General features: G+C 39.8%; 1 long non-coding RNA gene across 3 annotated transcripts; it reads right to left on the bottom strand.

Annotated features, from left to right (window-relative positions):
- Positions 1-2056: 2056 nt before the first annotated feature.
- Positions 2057-10431, bottom strand: LOC134307581 (uncharacterized). Of its 3 annotated transcripts, none has more exons than XR_010009995.1 (6): positions 10413-10431; positions 9052-9089; positions 8823-8925; positions 8601-8717; positions 8004-8111; positions 2057-2314 (listed from the first exon to the last, which is right to left on the bottom strand). It is a non-coding gene; the product is annotated as an uncharacterized LOC134307581 (long non-coding RNA). The 3 variants fall into 3 exon arrangements; XR_010009993.1 differs by lacking the exon at positions 10413-10431 and adding an exon at positions 9774-9844; XR_010009994.1 differs by lacking the exon at positions 10413-10431 and adding an exon at positions 9603-9728.
- Between the last annotated feature and the right edge of the window lie 364 nt (positions 10432-10795).

Genomic DNA, 10795 nt, shown 5'->3' with positions numbered 1-10795 from the left:
GTCCAGCAGTGACAGTGCGGTGTTTAAAACTCCAGCAGCGCTGCTGTGTCTGATCCACTCATACCAGCACAACACACACTAACACACCACCACCATGTCAGTGTCACTGCAGTGCTGAGAATCATCCACCACCCAAATAATACCTGCTCTGTGGTGGTCCTGTGGTGGTCCTGACCATTGAAGAACAGAGTGAAAGCAGGTTAAAAAGTAAGTAGAGAAACGGATAAACTACAGTCAGTAATTGTAGAACTACAAAGTGCTTCTACAGTGGGGGAAATAAGTATTTGATCCCCTGCTGATTTTGTAAGTTTACCCCCTTACAAAGACTTGAACAGTCTATATTTTTTATGGAAGGTTTATTTTAACAGAGAGAGACAGAATATCAACAAAAAATCCAGAAAAAAAACATTAAATAAAAGTTATAAATTAATTTGTATTTAATTAAGTGAAATAAGTATTTGATCCCCTACCAACCAGCAAGAATTCTGACCCCCACAGACCGGTTATGTGCCCATGAGGCACACAAATTAGTCCTGTCCCTGTATAAGACTCCTGTCACAGAATCAGTTTCTTCTGTTCAAATCTCTCCACCACCATGGGCAAGACCAAAGAGCTATCAAAGGACGTCAGGGACAAGATTGTAGACCTGCACAAGGCTGGAATGGGCCACAAGACCATCAGCAAGAAGCTTGGTGAGAAAGAGATCACTGTTGGTGCGATCATTCGAAAATGGAAGAAATACAAGATCACAATCAATCACCCTCACTCTGGAGCTCCATGCAAGATCTCACCTGGTGGGGTAAGAATGATTCTGAGAAAGGTGAGGTCAGTCCAGAATTACACAGGAGGAGCTTGTCAATGATCTCAAGGGAGCTGGGAGCAGAGTCACCAAGAAAACCATTAGTAACACACTTCGCCGTAATGGATTGAGATCCTGCAGTGCCCGCAAAGTCCCTCTGCTCAAGAAGGTTCATGTACAGGCCCGTCTGAAGTTTGCCAATGAACACCTGAATGATTCAGAGAAAGCTTGGGAGAATGTGATATGGTCAGATGAGACCAAAATTGAGCTCTTTGGCATCAACTCCACTCGCCGTGTTTGGAGGCAGAGAAATGCCCGGTGGGGATGGTGTTCTTGGGGTCATATCCAGCATTTCTCTGCTCCCAGCTCCCTTGAGATCATTGACAAGCTCCTCCCGTGTAATTCTGGACTGACCTCACCTTTCTCAGAATCATTCTTACCCCACCAGGTGAGATCTTGCATGGAGCTCCAGAGCGAGGGCGATTGACTGTGATCTTGTATTTCTTCCATTTTCGAATGATCGCACCAACAGTGGTCTCTTTCTCACCAAGCTTCTTGCTGATGGTCTTGTAGCCCATTCCAGCCTTGTGCAGGTCTACAATCTTGTCCCTGACGTCCTTTGATAGCTCTTTGGTCTTGCCCATGGGGGTCGAGAGATTTGAACAGAAGAAACTGATTCTGTGACAGGAGTCTTTTATATAGGGACAGGACTAATTTGTGCGCCTCATGGGCACATAACCGGTCTGTGGGGGTCAGAATTCTTGCTGGTTGGTAGGGGATCAAATACTTATTTCCCTTAATTAAATACAAATTAATTTATAACTTTTATTTAATGTTTTTTTTCTGGATTTTTTGTTGATATTCTGTCTCTCTCTGTTAAAATAAACCTTCCATAAAAATTATAGACTGTTCAAGTCTTTGTAAGGGGGTAAACTTACAAAATCAGCAGGGGATCAAATACTTATTTCCCCCACTGTATATGGTAAGTTTTTCAGGATGAACTCAAGTTCATATGCGTGTGAAGGCAGGCAAGCGAATACTTTTGGCAATATAGTGTATTATTGACAGTTCAAAGAAAATCAATATATTGCAAAATGTTCAAATGCTTTTTAAAAAATAGCAAATAATTCTATTTCTGTTCAGTAGACCTTTATGACGTATGCATGTGTGTGTCTTGCTGAGACATGTGAATGCAAACAAAAACTGCAATATCAGAACATGTGAATGTAAACAAAAACTGCCATACCAGAGACTCAATGATCTTTAAACTATCTGTATTGCAATTTTCTTTTGTAGGCCGTAATACGATTATAAACATAGAATTTCAGATTTTGCCAGTCACGGTTCTTAGGAGCTTCTGGTTCAGCCCTTAAACACTTCTCACAGTCTCGCTGTGCTGGTACGATACAAGATGTGATGAAGCGATTCGTGTGCCATTCCACCGCCTGCACCTCTGTCTGCAGCCAAGGTGTTTTCTTCTTATGGGCAGTTTTACCTTTGCACTGTTTGTCCATTCTGCCATAGACAAAGATTATTAGGATCAAATTCTCATAATAGCTATAAATACACAGATCAGCCATAAAATTAAAACCCGCCTAATATTATGTAAGTCCCACTAGTGACACCTGTATAGCTCTGACCCATCGAAACATAAACTACACAAGACCAATGAGCCTTGGGTGCACATGACCCTGACACCAAGCCTACTGTGGACCATTTTTGGTAGGTACTAACCACTGTTTACTGGGAACAACCCACAAGACCTGCTGTTTTGGAGATGCATCACAGACATCACAATTTGGTCCTTGTCAAAGTCACACAGTTCCTTACTGTTGCCCATTTTTCCTGCTGCCAAAACATCACCTTCGAGAACTGACTGACTGCGGCTTAATACATCCCACCACCTTTTTACAAGAGTACAGTAAGAAAGTAAACCCTCGAAATTACTTGATTCTACCATGAACACTCCATGGTCTACCATGGACCAGACTCAAGTACTAACCACTGCATACTGTTACACCCCAAACCTGCTGTTTTGGAGATGCTCTGACCCTGACCATTTTTCCTGCTTTAATTTGTCTGCAATTGTCCTACCTGAGCAGGCTACTGGCTTTAGTGTTTAATGTTTCAAAGTGGGTCTGTTTCTTGTAAGTAAGACTGACACTGTGTTACACTGTTTGATTAGGTTACACCATGAGTTATATTTTTAACAACACTGTGGCTTCCCACACAGAAGTCCCAGTCCCAAGCCCATATGCCCCCTAATAATATTTACATTCTATAAAAACACACTATAATGACGACAATTTATCCCCCTCACTTACAGTCTGTAGAATACACACAGGCATTAGTTAGCTAAGTAATCAAACAGTACTTAAACCCTTTATTCACTGGGACTTCAACAAAAGCAAGAAAGCAAAAACCAAATACAAAAAGTAAAATAAAATAATATACCATCAGGATCTAGCCCAATTTTATCCAAGTTCTTGCCATGAAACTCAGCTAATCTTCCTTGCTCAAGAGCCATTAGAACTTTGCTGATCTTTTGATATACACTGGATGTCTCTGGCTCAGTGAGTTCCACTGTCTGTGACTCGACATCATCAGACAAAATGACCTCTGACAGGCACAGCTTTCCAAAGGGTTTCAGGGAGAGGAAGAAACAGCTAGATTATATTCTCAACAGAGGAAACTACACTCACAATGCTGCAGTTATGGAGTCAGGACAGGGGAAACGTGTGCCCTTTACACAACCATGTAAAGAAACATTGGGAAATGACTTCACATACTTTTAACAGTATGTGTGAGAGCAGATGCGAGAAATGGGAAGGCTGGTTCACAATGCCAGAAAAGTCACCACCTTAAAAAAAATGGAAGACCTTATGAATCCAAAAAATTACATGGAGAGAGTCAAAGCTGTCAAGTTGACATGTGGGTATGACAGTGAAACAAACAAGTTTTTGACCCCATCATTAGCAAACAAACTTGGAAATATCCTGGTTAAAGTAAGCAAACTTTTAAAAGCTCAAGGTTTCATCTCAAACAACCAACATCTTGTGAAGAATGCCAGTGAGTTTCAAGACATCCATCGGGAAAAGTAGAATGAGCTGATATCAGCCACGGCATTGAAAAACTTTGCTGATCTTGGCGAGCTGTAGGGTCTTCTCAGGCAGTCGATAGAACTCACGATGGATTCTTATGTCATGTCCAAGAAAATTGGCAAGCTGGTCCATTTCTGTGTCTATCATGTTTAGCACAGTTGAAAGGGTTGCAGCATGCTTTCTCAGTTTGGTAGATGTCAGTGGGACTCTTTGCACCACACACCTTTGCAAAGCCACAGAGACGGTCTGATCCTCTGAAATGTGTCATAGCTTCTGGTCTTGCAAACATATAACCATTGTCTATTAACAAGGATCTCTAATGCACAAAACATTTTTGGAGTCAGAAGAATTGGAACTGGGCGACCACGTTTCCCCCCGACGACAATCCTTGAGAAGTGTCTGCAGAGCTTTTTTTCCTCTTCAGACAGTGCCCAGTCCACATCCTCATGGTGATCAGAAGTGTCTCTTGATAAAAATGCAGATAAGAGCATGCTGGCAACTTCTCCTTCCCTGAGAAGAGAATAACCTGAGCCAGGCACACCTTATTCAGCTCCATCCAGGCTTTTGCAGAGGGACTTTCCGAGAGTGAAATGTACCACTCATCTTGTACTTGACTGAGATATGCATGCATTTTTTGGATGTCTTCAGTAAAAGGCATGAGAGTCGGTACGTTCCACTTTGCTTACCTTATGTTCCTCAATGCCGTGGCTGATATTAGCTCATTCTACTTTTCCCGATGGATGTCTTACAACTCACTGGCATTCTTCACAAGATGTTGGTTGTTTGAGATGAAACCTTGAGCTTTTAAAAGTTTGCTTACTTTAATCAGGATATTTCCAAGTTTGTTTGCTAATGATGGGGTCAAAAACTTGTTTGTTTCACTGTCATACCCACATGTCAACTTGACAGTTTTGACTGTCTCCATGTAATTTTTTGGATTCATAAGATCTTCCATTTTCTTTAAGGTGGTGACTTTTCTGGCATTGTGAACCAGCCTTCCCATTTCTCGCATCTGCTCTCTCACATACTGTTGATTCTTGTCTAATTTCCCCTTTTGTTTAACAAGTGCTGCCCAACATCAAGTTTCCCCTGTCCTGACTCCATAACTGCAGCATTGTGAGCGTAGTGTCCTCTGTTGTGAATATAATCTAGCTGTTTCTTCCTCTCCCTGAAACCCTTTGGAAAGCTTAAGAGCTTTGGCCACATCGGGTTCATTTTCATGCACATGTTCGAGGTGCCTTGCCATCTTGGCATACGGCTTAGAGCAATACAAGCAGTAATGTTTTTTGTTGTACACTCTTCGTCCACCTCTTTTTTGACTTGCGCTAACAACTATTAGATCATTTATGTTCTTACTTGAACCAAGTTCTTCTTCTGCTCCAGTGGCTTCAGGTGTAAAGCTGTGCCCGTCAAAGGTCATTTTGTCTGATGTTGTGGAGTCACAGACAGTGGAACTCTCTGAGCCAGAGACATCCAGTGTATTGTGCTTTGTTTTTTGGTTTGGTTTAAGGCTAGTGTCAATGTCACTATCACAAGTCGTATCAGGTATGTAATCATCTGCACTTTCTGATGAAGAATCAAATAGCTCACTGGAATTGTCAAGATTTGTGTCTTTCATTTACAAAACAAGAAATCATAATAAGAAAAACTTTAATACTTAATCCTAAATTTAAAACTTAATTTATCAGTAAATTTACATATACAGTGGGGCCAAAAAGTATTTAGTCAGCCACTGATTGCGCAGGTTCTCCTACTTAGACAAATGAGAGAGGTCTGTAATTTTCATCATAGCTACACTTCAACTATGAGAGACAAAATGAAAAAAAAAATCCAGGAAATCACATTGTAGGATTTTTTAAGAATTTATTTGTAAATTATGGTGGAAAATAAGTATTTGGTCAATAACAAAAGTTCAACTCAATACTTTGTAACATAACCTTTGTTGGCAATGACAGAGGTCAAACGTTTCCTGTAAGTCTTCACCAGGTTTGCACACACTGTAGCTGGTATTTTGGCCCATTCCTCCATGCAGATCTCCTCTAGAGCAGTGATGTTTTGGGGCTGTCGCTGGGCAACACGGACTCCACACATTTTCTATGGGGTTGAGGTCTGGAGACTGGCTAGGCCACTCCAGGACCTTGAAATGCTTTTTACGGAGCCACTCCTTCGTTGCCCGAGCGGTGTGTTTGGGATCAGTCATGCTGGAAGACCCAGCCATGTTCCATCTTCAATGCTCTCACTGATGGAAGGAGGTTTTGGCTTAAAATCTCACGATACATGGCCCCGTTCATTCTTCCCTTAACACGGATCAGTCGTCCTGTCCCCTTTGCAGAAAAACAGCCCCAAAGCATGATGTTTCCACCCCCATGCTTCACAGTAGGTATGGTGTTCTTGGGATGCAACTCAGCATTCTTCTTCCTCCAAACACGACGAGTTGAGTTTTTACCAAAAAGTTCCATTTTGGTTTCATCTGACCACATGATATTCTCCCAATCCTCTTCTGGATCATCCATATGCTCTCTGGCAAACTTCAGACGGGCCTGGACATGTACTGGCTTAAGCAGGGGGGCACGCCTGGCACTGCAGGATTTGAGTCCCTCTCGGCGTAGTGTGTTACTGATGGTAGCCTTTGTTACTTTGGTCCCAGCTCTCTGCAGGTCATTCATCAGGTCCCTCCGTGTAGTTCTGGGATTTTTGCTCACCGTTCTCATGATCATTTTGACCCCACGGGATCGAGGGAGATTATCAATGGTCTTGTATGTCTTCCATTTTCTTACAGTTGCTCCCACAGTTGATTTATTCACACCAACCTGCTTGCCTATTGTAGATTCACTCTTCCCAGCCTGGTGCAGGTCTACAATTTTCTTCCTGGTGTCCTTCGACAGCTCTTTGGTCTTGGCCATGGTTGAGTTTGGAGTCTGACTGTTTGAGGCTGTGGACAGGTGTCTTTTATACAGATAACGAGGTCAAACCGGTAATACAGGTAACGAGTGGAGGACAGAAGAGCTTCTTAAAGAAGAAGTTACAGGTCTGTGAGAGCCAGAAATCTTGCTTGTTTGTTATTGACCAAATACTTATTTTCCACCATAATTTACGAATAAATTCTTTAAAAATCCTACAATGTGATTTCCTGGATTTTTTTTTCTAATTTTGTCTCTCATAGTTGAAGTGTACCTATGATGAAAATTACAGACCTCTCTCATCTTTCTAAGTAGGAGAACCTGCACAATCAGTGGCTGACTAAATACTTTTTGGCCCCACTGTATGTTTGATGAGCTCAAATACACAAGTACTTTTTTGTCATGTTTTTGTATTTTGGGTTTTTAGTTAATTAAAAGAATGTAATAAGTTAATTGTGATGATAATCTAGCAAGAATAATTGTTTATTGTGATGTATCTACAAGGTAAGTTCAAGGGGAACATATAGGGCAGATTTTAACTTTCACAGTGATTTTTTTCTTGGATAATTATCATTTTATTCTGAACACTTACGGCGTCCCCACAACACACCTTCAGTTAGTGTATGAGTAGAAACTGTGTGTAGAAACTGAACTAAACTGGTCCCCACAATGACTATAACATTGTGTGTGTGAAAGGTCCCCACAAGTGACTATTACATTGTGTGTGTGAAAGGTCCCCACAAGTAACTATAACATTGTGCGTGTATGTAACAGGTCCCCACAATGACTGTAACATTGTGTGTGTGTGTGTGAAAGGACCTTTCACACACACAATGTTACCATTCCTTGTGGGGACCTTTCACACACACAATGTTACAGTCATTGTGGGGACCAGTTTAGTTCAGTTTCTACACACAGTTTCTACTCATACACTAACTGAAGGTGTGTTGTGGGGACGTCGTAAGTGTTCAGAATAAAGTGATAATTATACAAGACAAAAATCCCTGTGAAAGTTAAAATCTGCCCTAAATGTTCCACTAGAACTTACCTTGTAGATACATCAAAATAAACAATTATTCTTGCTAGATTTACATCACAATTAACTTATTACATTCTTTTTACTGACTAAAAACCCAAAATACTAAAATATATGACAAAAGAGAGGCTGTAAAACTAAAAGTCAAGTAGTGGACATGCATGTACCTGTTGAGGAGTGCTGTTTGAAACAGAAGCATCATCCATCTGAGTCTTGGACAGGATAGAGGATTGGGAGTCGTCCTCCACCACGGCTCTAGCTGCAATGCTGGGTGTCTGTAAACACAATTTAAAATAACTATATCAAAAAACATGCACCAGACTTTAGAAAATAATTTTATAATAATAAAAAAATTATCTTTTGCCCAGTCAAGCAGTCTGTGTTCACACATATTAAATAAAACAGGCTTTGCGGGGACCTTTCACACACACAATGTTACAGTCATTGTGGGGACCAAGTCAGTTTCTACACACAGTTTGTACTCAGAAACTAACTGAAGGTGTGTTGTGGGGACGCCGTAAGTGTTCAGAATAAAGTGATAATTATACAAGACAAAAATCCCTGTGAAAGTAAAAATCTGCCCTATATGTTCCCCTAGAACCTACCTTGTAGATACATCACAATAAACAATTATTCTTACTAGATTATCATCACAATTAACTTATTACATTCTTTTAATTAATTAAAACCCCAAAATACTAAAATATATGACAAAAGAGAGCCTGTAGTTTTAACTTAAAGTGATGATGTGGATGTGCATGTACCTGTAGAGGAGTGCTGTTTAAAACAGAAGCATCATTCATCTTGGATCTTAGAATCTTGGACAGGACAGAGGATTGGGAGTCGTCCTCCACCACGGCTCTAGCTGCAATGCTGGGCGTCTGTACAAATTTTAAATATTTATTTTTATTGGGCTCCCTTAAGTAATCACACAAATTAAACACTTTATGACAACTTTTAACAGAATGCCTGACTGGTCAATGTACCTGTTGGTCAGTTTTTTCCGTTGTGCTTCTGCATATGAACTTTTAAATGGCAGGACTTGCTGATATCTTCTACATTTATATCACTGGGTGCTTTTGTAGCCACCTGTAAACATATTTTCATAGATAATTAGACTTAATGCATTTGGTATTTTGGTTCTTTAAGCATTTTAATTTTTATTCTTATCCTGCAATATGAGCCAGTCTGTACACCATGTATTGTGCAACATACTCGTGTTCTCCATGAGCAGTCTTCACATTCATTTCAAACTGCAGAAAAAAACAAAACAATTATTGTACTGGATTAAGTCTAGGTCTTTAAAGTTATTATTATATGCCTTATGCATATAATATGCATATAAAAAGTTTTTTTAAATATGAGGTGCAATTAAGCAACAATGCAAGAAAAAGGGACAAAAACTAAAATTATAATAATATATTATTTATATGTGTTATTTATTAGGGTTTTGCATTAATTATACAGTACAGTACAAATCTGTTTGTATATGGTGTGCATCTGCAGATACACTCTTGTTCAGAGTCTGGCCAAAAAGGTTAAATGTTATCTTAAAGTCCATTCGATCATGTTCATGTTGTTTATTAGGTTTGTGGGTATAAAACTTATCTTTACTTATTAGCGCATCACACTGGACTTAGTGACGCGTCTGCAGACGCGCACCAAACAACCTGTTCTGTAAACTACACCTGAACACACTGAAACGCGCTAGAAACCAACACAATACACACAGATTAGTTTTGTACAAATAAACATAAACTACTAACACTCGCTGTAGAACACATGTTGTAACGAAATCATTTATAATGTCCTTGTTAAAACGACATACTGAAGTTTTTTTCTCTGCCTGGCAGTAATACGCGTAAGAATGCCTGCTTTCACTTTTCCTGCCCAAACATTTAAGCATTTAATTTCATTTTGTAACAAACTTGCCTTACAGTTAAAGCTCCGAGTTCTACTTCTACCCACAGAACAGAGACTGAAAACCAGGTTCATTAGTGAAGTAATGCTACACCTGTTTCAAATTAAAGGCCCCAATGGAGACTGCAGCCACACACAGACATTTCAAACTAACAGTTTTCTGTCTTTTTAAGTTACCAAAAATTTGTTGTCATTTTTAAATTTATTTAATGGAAAATTAATATAAATATCTAAATATATCTAAAAACACGCAGTCATTGTTATTTAACCACTGCACTGTCACAGCCCAATTATAAACAAGAAGCTTTATTTGCACTCATTTACACCGATCAGCCATAATATTAAAATCACCTCCTTGTTTCTACACTCACTGTCCATTTTATCAGCTCCACTTACCATATAGAAGCACTTTGTAGTTCTACAATTACTGACTGTAGTTTATCTGTTTCTCTACATGCTTTGTTACCCCCTTTCATGCTGTTCTTTAATACATTTACATGTTCTTTAATAGCAGGACAGGTCAGGTTTTAATGTTATGGCTGGAGAAGGAGAAGAACTGGTATTAAAGAACAAATAACTATTCACTAACAGAACTAATTAACATAATTTGACGGTTGAACAATTGTTATACTGGTTTGACATGCAAATATGCTTACCTTGTGTTTCATTTTTGGTCCTCTATATAAGTTCTTAGCTTCTTAGCTGCTTTCTCCTGCATATAATCTTCTTTTTTTGTCCACTGTGTGAATATCCATCTTTAACACTGAAAATGTCTGAAATCGTTCCTAATGGGGACCAGGAAGTGGGTGGTTCCCAACCTTATTTGGAATCCGTGTGTGTGTGTGATTCCGGCTATAAAAAAAAGGGGGCGCAACTGAGCACAACCCACACACTCACACATTCACCGAAAAACATGCGTTTTGAGCCAATGCTAAAAACCACACAGGCACCATTAGTAGGCCTCCTGTATCCATTTAAAATAGGTTTCCTTTATGGGGACTAGACTTTAGGTCCCCACACTGCAAGAGGTCCCCACGAC

Source organism: Trichomycterus rosablanca, unplaced genomic scaffold (assembly GCF_030014385.1).
Source record: "Trichomycterus rosablanca isolate fTriRos1 unplaced genomic scaffold, fTriRos1.hap1 scaffold_312, whole genome shotgun sequence".
NCBI classification, from domain to species: Eukaryota; Metazoa; Chordata; class Actinopteri; order Siluriformes; family Trichomycteridae; genus Trichomycterus; species Trichomycterus rosablanca.
This window is presented reverse-complemented; position numbering and strand designations above follow the sequence as displayed.